This window comes from Arachis ipaensis, chromosome B1, assembly GCF_059453495.1.
Source record: "Arachis ipaensis isolate K30076 ecotype BB chromosome B1, ASM5945349v1, whole genome shotgun sequence".
Classification (NCBI taxonomy): Eukaryota; Viridiplantae; Streptophyta; class Magnoliopsida; order Fabales; family Fabaceae; genus Arachis; species Arachis ipaensis.
Genome location: NC_142436.1, coordinates 48,334,399 through 48,344,889, shown reverse-complemented (window position 1 = coordinate 48,344,889; position 10,491 = coordinate 48,334,399). Strand labels below are relative to the sequence as shown.

Below are 10,491 nucleotides of genomic sequence, written 5' to 3'. Positions count from 1 at the left end.
CAACCATCAGTCCATCTCATTTCAACCACGCCCTAGGCCCAAACAATCCAACCAACAACCAATCACCGTAATCCAACAGAGTCTCAGTCGCAAACACAAGTAGGAAGGTTCAAGCACAAACAAACAGTTACAGCAAGTAGAACAATTAGCAGTTAATCACATAGGCAAACCAAGTACAATATGCACACCCAAACAATGTCACATAGATGCATATGATGCATGCCTATCCCTAGTGGCTGATGATATCATCTGTCGGTTATATAGCCAACCCGACACGTCCTGGTAGCTAACCATGGACAGAAACACCCATCGCGGAGCAAGTAGGTTTGAGCTACAACCCCATTGCTACTATCCGCTCATCCCAGAGCCAGTGGAATAACCACTACTGCGGCTACTACCTAGGCGGGTGTTTAAAAGCTCAACCTGGAGCGAGTGGATTCACCACTACTACCGCTACTACCCAGGTGTCACAGTCTCTGACCTGGAGCAAGTGGGACGAACCACAACCCTTGCTACTACCCAGGTATCTCAAGCATATATTCATTCAGTCCCAACCATCGATCAACATCCATCTTAGCCATCCGGCTTAAATTCATAATTCATAGTCAGCCATACGACCCATAACTCATTCGGCAATCAGCCATAAATCAATATCATACACAGCCATTCCGGCTCATGGTTCAATCCAGAACCAGCCAATATTCATAATCATACACAGCCATTCCGGCCCATAACAAAACAGCACTTCAACCATTCAACATCATCAAATTCATAAAACTGGCATTTAAGCCACAAATCACTTTTCTCAAGCTATTTCACTTTGAAATCAAATTTCAACTCTTTTCAGCCTTGGCTTTAAAGATCTCATTTCTCAAATCATCTCAGGCTCATAAGCCGAATTTACTCAAGGTAAATTCCCCTTTTAAAACAATGCCACTCTCGGCATCCTCTTTCCAAAACTTCCATAACCATGGAAAGTTAAAGATTCATTTTGAAACATTCAAAATCATCCATCCAACAATGGGATTTCATAACAAAGTTTCTCGGCAAAGTCCCAAGTCTTTAGGGGAGAATAACATAACTCATTTTGCCAAATTCATTAAAAATCATTAAAACCTTGGCTTTCCGATTTGAGTAGTAAAATTAGAATCTAAGCCACACCAAGTCACGTAATCATTTACTTCTTTCAAGCCGTTTCCTTTACTTAGGCAAAACCAACTTCAACTCCCATGATAAATTCTAGAACGTTTCAACTGTTCAAAATTGTTTTAGTCTTGCAAGAATTCAGAGTTCAAAGAGTACTTAAAATATTTCTCAAAACATTTCAAAATGAACTTGTCAATAGACATTCAGGTTCTTTCAACGTCATTGAAACTCCTCTAATTGAAACCCTCAAGTCAAATTCAAAGGCATTGCCCTTGTCACATTTAAAACAGCTTTAAAACATAAGTTTCACCTAAATAACTTTCTCCTGAAAGAGATACAATGCTTTTCTTACGAAGCAAGACTAAATCACAATTTCCTCTTAAATAATTCATTTCAAAAGCATGAATCATCCTTTTCTTGATAATTCAAATGAAATAGTAGAAGTCTTTAACTCATCATTTTTTTTCCAAACAACATTTCAATAAAGACTCGGATTTTATAGAAATTCCGGCAGCATCTCCCCTAAAACTTGGACTTTGCCACCCGGTTCGGGTCCCAACAAAACCATTCCACAATCCTTTTCCAGCAGTCCAAAATCCAAAATCAATTCAAAGGCAAGCCAAAATCCAACAGTCAATCTCAATACCATATTTCAAGAAAACCGTTTCAAAATCAAATCATTATCAGCCGAATAAACTCATTTCTAAAGTTTCAAGAAAACGATTCAGTAACAACCATGTATCAAAAACCATATCATTTAAGGCAAACCAGGCCGAATTCAAGAATTTATTCTATTTTTCACATTCCCAGGAAAATTAACTCAAATCAATCCTCAACGGATTAAGCTCGATTTCAAGGCTTTAAAAGAATCAACTTCAAAACACTACATTTCGCAAGGCCACATAACAAATCCAACCAACAAGCGTTCATAATCAATCGAGACAATTCAAACCATACATAAGGCCGATACAATCACCAAATACAGATTTTCTCACATCAGTATCCATATGTAATAATTCCAATACATAGAGTATTGTTTTTGGAAAGCGGCCCTACCTCAAAACGCAGTTCCATAACCCAAACGCCTCATCAAGTCCTTTCCGCCTCAACCCGAACTAACGGCAACCAAAACCTCAGCTCCCAGCCACTTTCGCAATAACCATAGCAACATGTAATACGAAAACGAAGCAGCTGCGATTACGAACAGGCCCGACAGCAGCTCCGGCGGCGGCTAGAAGCTCTGGTGGATCAACTATAAAAACGGCATACTTTTCCGGCGACGGCAGCAAGGTCTCAAGCGGCAGAAGCTTAGCCCAGAGCTTTGGCGGTTGTTTCAGCAGCCACAACGACTTCTCCAGCGACCGTACATAACGGACTCCAACCACAGCGGCGGCTAGGAGGCCGGCGGCCGTGGCGACAGCTTCTGACGGCAGCAAGGGCGACGGAATAACCTACCACCATCGCGCATCACCCTCTCTGTAAGCTCCCTCGTGCGCGTTCTTCTCCCATTCGTGCCTCCAACGGCACCGACGAAGGCAGCTTCTGTGGCGACGGCAAGGAGGTTCAGCGACGGCAGGGAGGTCCGACGACGGTGACACAGGCGAAGATGGCTTCCCTTGTCGCGCTCTCCCTCTCTCTCCCTGGTGTGCAAAACTGCGATTTCTCTCTCCCTCTGTGCCTGCTGGAAGTGATAAGGTGGCGGCGGCAAACTCTAGCAGTGGCGGCGGCACGGCGTGGACGCGGTGGTGATGAAGGCGCGATGGCTCCGAGCCCGCGACCACCCACATTTGCGAGCCAACCCCTTCTCGATTCTGTTCTCCCTAGGGACGGCGCAAACGGGAGCGCGATCGACGGCGAGCTAGACGTGGTGGCAGAACGCGGCTGGCCGGCGAGTTGCTGCTTTCCCAGTGCTCTTCCTCCAGATCTCTTTTTCCCTCATTCCCCCTTTCGTTTTATTTTCTTCTTTCTTTCAGGGATAACAAAGAAAAATGCGTTTGTTGAACTTGTGAAGGAGAAAGGGAACTCAACGGCTGAAGGAGTTAAGTTAGGGAAGGGTTTCATTTTGAAAATTAGGGTTAAGGGCATTATGGTAATTTCACATAAAATTAGGAATAATATAGTAATTGAAACCCAATGTAAATCCAACACTAATTGTATATGGAAAAATACTATTTGCTCATCAATTTTACCAATTATTTTCAATAAAATTCCCAAATCTATAAATTAGAAATAATACACTTAATTTCTTCATTTTTCAAAATAGCAGTATTATATTTAAAATATTAATTATTTAATTCAAATTATATAAAATCCTTATCATTTCGTAACTGCCAACTTTATAATTTTAAATATAGAAAATAATCCAATACTTGTAAAATTGGATAATAATCATAACTTATCTCAAATTCAATAAGTCAAAACTTGCCTTAATTCTCTTTAATAAAGAATCTCTGAAATTAAAGTTACAAAAATACTGAATTTGAAATTAGCTCATAATAGCCATTTTTCAAAAGTTCTGGGTCTTACATTCTACCCACCTTATGAAAATTTTCGTCCTCGAAAATTGATACAAAATGAAAGAATTTCATAACAGTTCACCCTTGAACACATTTAAGGAAGAAGCAAAAATATCTTAACATATAAACATATATACGGTTTTTCAAATACTTGGATGGTCGTATGCATAAAGATACCAAGGTAGGAATGTGATTGAAAAGCAAACGTTATAAGATAGGCTCAATGCACAAGGTCATATGATCTCAAGGCTTTACAAAAACTTGAGGTGCCAAAATAAGGTGCAAATCAAGATAGGCGTTCACAAAGCAAAGTGGTAATTAGTGTGGTAAAAGGCTGCGAAGCATGTTGGTATTTAAACAGCAGCATAACGTTCACTGACAAATCTCGTTCCCACTCCAGAACTTCGATTTCCCAACTCCACCAATCATTTTACAACCTCATAGCCAATCATAAGCCTAACTACCACAAATCCATTCACAAGGAACAAAACACCCACAACTCATAACGTTGCTATCCTACCGCTTCAACTTCCATATACACATATCACGTCTTAAAGAATTAACGCATCGCGTTACTACGTCTGCAAGTCGCACGTGATATCAAAACAATTCTCGAGTCTACTCAGAAGGATACCAGATTTAGAACGGAGAGACAATTGTCAAGAGTAATACTCATAGATTTGAGAGAACATATCCAATTTCAGATAAACAAGGATACTCAAGCAACGAAGTTTGCTAGACATAATTCAATTGACAACTTCAAAGATAACCCTTGAATCAAAGAAATCCAATAGAATCAATAGGAAGAAAATCAGCGCATTGGTTTGAAACAAATTCAAGCTGAGTCAAAGAAGCATGAGGTTTACAGAAGAGAATATCTCAAACCCAAGACAAGGCTCACAGAACTCAAGAGCACGATTAAAATACTTCCGAATACTCTGTTCGTTAAAAGTGTCGAAAATTTACGGGAAAAAAAATCACTTCACAGGCTAACAGAAAAGCTAAGCAACAACCATTCTTCAAGAGAGTAACAAAAGCATAAACGTGGCTTTGCTTTAATACAAGCTCATGTTGAAGTATATTATATAGAGTTTTAAAACAACATGTACACAGGTTTGGTTAAGCGCTAAAATATTTCCTCAAATATTTTAGAAAGATAGTTAGGTTCATAGCTTAACCAAAAGCAGTTCATGAAAACTTGGAAGTAATCAAATGCTTATTCAAAAATTCCAAAAATTCATATTCAAACAAGCATGTATATCATTTATAGCAAGGACGAATGAGGAAGTTAAACTCCTTTTAGAAAAGAAATTCCGAGGTAAAAATTTGCTTACAATTTGGTAAAGGAAATAAGTGGTGCGTTACAAACGAACAGATTTCCACTAAACAAGGAAGTTCTTCAAAACTTTATTTAAAATAGCGCATGCCAACTTTAAAACAACTTTGCCAAAATTTGAACAATGGTTTCAATCATAACCAAGCAACAGAAAATAAATTCCGTTTAGTATTCCTTCAAAGAAAATTCAAAACTTCTTTAGAAAGTTCAAAACAAGACTCCAAAAGTGCTCTTAAAATCACCATCTCAGAAGAACATTCAATAAGTTTAAGATGTACTAAAAAGGAGTCAAGCCTTGCAGGAAAGGATCTTAAATTAAAGTAGTTCAAACAAGATCCACTGGACATGAAACATCAAACAAGTTTTAAATTGATCCAAAAGAATACAAAAGTCATAGAAAAAGACAACTGAATCATTTGTAATTTCTCAAGGATAAATTTTTGACTAAAAACTCTTGTAGAGATAATGAGGGAGTAAACAATGCACTAACTTGAAACGAATCAAACTGACCCACATGAGGATGAGATTCACAAGAGAGAACAAACCAAGATCAATGGTAATGTTCACAAGATGTAAAAGATTAGTTAAAAACAAGATCACGTATGACATTCATAGAGGTGAAAAGCTTAAGAAGGAACGAGTTCGCTCATAAGAAGAAAGCCATGAGTCCAACATTTTCAAAAGAACAACAATGGCATAAACCATGTAGTATGCTAAACCAAACTCAAGCCAAAAATAATTTAGGTAAAGTTTATCAACGAAAGTCAACCGGAATAAAAGCGAAGAATCCTTTCTTCCCAAAATTTAAAAAAATGCCCAAATATATAATCAAATAAAGATGTGCATTGGAACTATAGTAAAATTACTAGAAAGTAAATTTGTATTTAAAGTAAATACAGTTCAGTAAACCAGTAAAAGTACAGGCGAGGCATTAAAAGTAAATAGTTGTTAAACTGTATAAGAAATCTCAAAGTTTCATATATAGATAAGTATATATCTAATCAACAGCAATTTTTATAAAATCCCATAATTGGCTGCGATCACTGCCAAATAAGAGAAAAACTGAATCAACCATTTCTCTAATAATGGACTCGGAATCATGAGTTAAAAGGCACAGCGCATCAAGACAAGTTCAAAGTTATGTCAAAGAACACGTGAATCAAGAAGAACTCAAACAGAGGAAGATAGACGCAACAAGGATTCCAAACAAGCATATACAATTAAGATCAAACAAGAATGCATATGAATAGAGGAATAGAGTTGAAAAATCAAACTACTTTTCAAAAGGATTAGCAAACAAGAACTTCAAATTAGGACATGAAGGAACAGGTCGACTCGAATAGAATTCAAGACACACAAGTGAATAGCCTCGAGAAATAGTTTCCAACGTTCCCAAAACCCGCGATTCGCTTTGCTCAAAACTCGTATATCATCTATGATAACTCATCAGTGCTTTCATATACATAATTCACTAGTATTAAGCCGGCCAAACTTAATACCAAGAATTATGCAATGTAAGACTAACAGCGTTGATCAATAGATCGTCATGTGCATAAAGCTCTAATTCTCGTCATTTGACAAGACCTAATACATGACAAACATTCAGAGTATGCAATTGAAGCATAGTCGGTCCATTCCTCAGGCTCTACAGGAAGGACTGCTCTGATACCATAATGTAACACCCTAACTACCAAAGCTCACGCTTCCGGCTGCGCGACTCTGATAACTCGGACATTACAACGACTTTTATATTATTTAATACTAAAATATGAGCCTGTTTAAAAGTTTAAACCGCAATACCACTTCCAAAAATACTTTCATCCAATAACATACATCCATAGATACCATACAACTTACAAAACTCATAAAGAGTACATCCATATATATATATATATATATATATATATATATATATATATATATATATAATATTACAAGCATTACCCAATAGTTCCTATCCCTCTTACAGAATGTATCAAGATAAAGGCGAGGGTACAATGAATAATAATCTAAAGCAATATAGAGCATCTCAACAATAACTAAATAAACTATTCGTAACTTCTGCGCCATATCCTGAAAGGGGGAAAATGTAGGGGGGGTGAGAACATCATCCTCGAAAGGGTTCTCAGTAGAGGGTTTTTAGGAATTACTGTAATAGGATACGTGAAGATAAACCGTACCAGTGATTAATAACTGTCTTATGCCTCTTTTAAAAAACAACGGTTTACAATAAAAGTAAAGTCGGAAATCTTTTCTGAAAGAGGAACCGTTCAATTCTCAAAAACTCAAAAGCCTTTCAAAAAGGTTTATCTATGCTGAACCAAAATAGCCTTTCATATTTTTCCAAACCAGAAACACAAAACCGAAACCAACTTCAACTCCCATGATAAATTCTAGAACGTTTCAACTGTTCAAAATTGTTTTAGTCTTGCAAGAATTCAAAGTTCAAAGAGTACTTAAAATATTTCTCAAAACATTTCAAAATGAACTTGTCAATAAACATTCAGGTTCTTTCAACGTCATTGAAACTCCTCTAATTGAAACCCTCAAGTCAAATTCAAAGGCATTGCCCTTGTCACATTTAAAACAGCTTTAAAACATAAGTTTCACCTAAATAACTTTCTCCTGAAAGAGATACAATGCTTTTCTTACGAAGCAAGACTAAATCACAATTTCCTCTTAAATAATTCATTTCAAAAGCATGAATCATCCTTTTCTTGATAATTAAAATGAAATAGTAGAAGTCTTTAACTCATCATTTTTTTCCAAATAACATTTCAATAAAGACTCGGATTTTATAGAAATTCCGGCAGCATCTCCCCTAAAACTTGGACTTTGCCACCCGGTTCGGGTCCCAACAAAACCATTCCACAATCCTTTTCCAACAGTCCAAAATCCAAAATCAATTCAAAGGCAAGCCAAAATCCAACAGTCAATCTCAATACCATATTTCAAGAAAACCGTTTCAAAATCAAATCATTATCAGCCGAATAAACTCATTTCTAAAGTTTCAAGAAAACGATTCAGTAACAACCATGTATCAAAAACCATATCATTTAAGGCAAAGCAGGCCGAATTCAAGAGTTTATTCTATCTTTCACATTCCCAGGAAAATTAACTCAAATCAATCCTCAACGGATTAAGCTCGATTTCAAGGCTTTAAAAGAATCAACTTCAAAACACTACATTTCGCAAGGCCACATAACAAATCCAACCAACAAACGTTCATAATCAATCGAGACAATTCAAACCATACATAAGGCCGATACAATCACCAAATACAGATTTTCTCACATCAGTATCCATATGTAATAATTCCAATACATAAAGTATAGTTTTTGGAAAGCGGCCCTACCTCAAAACGTAGTTCCATAACCCAAACGCCTCATCAAGTCCTTTCCGCCATAACCCGAACTGACGGCAACCAAAACCTCAGCTCCCAGCCACTTTCGCAATAACCATAGCAACATGTAATACGAAAACGAAGCAGCTGCGATTACGAACAGGCCCGACAGCAGCTCCGGCGGCGGCTAGAAGCTCCGGTGGATCAACTATAAAAATGGCATACTTTTCCGGCGACGGCAGCAAGGTCTCAAGCGGCAGAAGCTTAGCCCGGAGCTTTGGCGGTGGTTTCAGCAGCCACAACGACTTCTCCGGTGACCGTACACAACGGACTCCAACCACAGCGGCGGCTAGGAGGTCGGCGGAATAACCTACCACCATCGCGCATCCCCCTCTCTGTAAGCTCCCTCGTGCGCGTTCTTCTCCCATTCGTGCCTCCAATGGCACCGACGAAGGCAGCTTCTGTGGCGACGGCAAGGAGGTTCAGCGACGGTAGGGAGGTCCGGCGACGGTGACACAGGCGGAGATGGCATCCCTTGTCGCGCTCTCCCTCTCTCCCTACTGTGCAAAACTCCTATTTCTCTCTCCCTCTGTGCCTGCTGGCAGTGATAAGGTGGCGGCGACAAACTCTAGCAGTGGCGGCGGCACGACGTGGACGCGGTGGCGATGAAGGCGCGGCGGCTCCGAGCCCGCTACCACCCACATTCGCGAGCCAATCCCTTCTCGATTCTGTTCTCCCTAGCGACGGCGCAAACAGGAGCGCGATCGGCGGTGAGCTAGACGTGGTGGCAGAACGCGGCTGGCCGGCGAGCTACTGCTTTCCCGGTGCTCTTCCTCCGGATCTCCTTTTCCCCCATTCCCCCTTTCGTTTTCTTTGCTTCTTTCTTTCAGGGATAACAAAGGAAACTACGTTTGTTGAACTTGTGAAGGAGAAAGGGAACTCAACGGCTGAAGAAGTAAAGTTAGGGAAGGGTTTCATTTTGAAAATTAGGGTTAAGGGCATTATGGTAATTTCACATAAAATTAGGAATAATATAGTAATTGAAACCCAATGTAAATCCAACACTAATTGTATATGGAAAAATACTATTTGCTCATCAATTTTACCAATTATTTTCAATAAAATTCCTAAATCTAAAAATTAGAAATAATACACTTAATTTCTTCATTTTTCAAAATAGCAGTATTATATTTAAAATATTAATTATTTAATTCAAATCATATAAAATCCTTATCATTTCGTAACTGCCAACTTTATAATTTTAAATATAGAAAATAATCCAATACTTGTAAAATTGGATAATAATCATAACTTATCTCAAATTCAATAAATCAAAACTCGCCTTAATTCTCTTTAATAAAGAATCTCTGAAATTAAAGCTACAAAAATACTGAAATTGAAATTATCTCATTATAGCCCTTTTTCAAAAGTTCTGGGTCTTACAAGTTTACTATAACTTCTAAACCATCAATCTTCAGTTCTTCATGTATCAAAGTAATCAATTTCTTCTTTTTATGCAAATCCCTTACCAACTAAACGTGCTTTGAACTTATCAACAGTTCCATCTACTTTCATTTTTTTTTGAAAATCCATTTAGAACTAATGGCTTTTGACCTACGAGGGAGATCCACTAATTTCCAAGTGTTATTTCTCATTGTTGAGTCCATTTCTTGTATTGCTTCTTTCCAAAAATCTCAATCTCAAGACCTTATAACTTCTTCATAGGTCTGAGGATCACCTTCCATATGAAGGCATATAGGTGCAATGCTATCTATTGATTCTCTTGTCCCTTCCACAAGGAACATAAAGAAATCTGGTCCATAAGTCTTTGCTTATATGATTTTTTTACTTTTTCTAGGTTCAATATTTTCAAAGGGTTTATTTTTTACATTATCTTCTATTTCCAAGTAAATTTTATTTTTAGGTCTTGGAGTTGAATTAAATCTATCATCTAGAAAAATTGCATCTCTTGATTCAATAATTGTATTAGCAGAATATGATTCGTTAGATGCAATAACTATAAACCTATAAATTTTACTATTCTCAGCATATCCTAAGAAAATACATTCTATACATCTTTCTCCTAATTTCTTTCTTTTAGGTTCAGGAACTTTTACTATTACTCTACAACTCCAAACTTTAAGATATTT

The 10,491-nt window shown here is 37.7% G+C and overlaps 1 pseudogene; it reads right to left on the bottom strand.

Annotated features, from left to right (window-relative positions):
* Positions 1-2,398: 2,398 nt before the first annotated feature.
* Positions 2,399-2,933, bottom strand: LOC148576482 (uncharacterized; annotated as a pseudogene).
* Between the last annotated feature and the right edge of the window lie 7,558 nt (positions 2,934-10,491).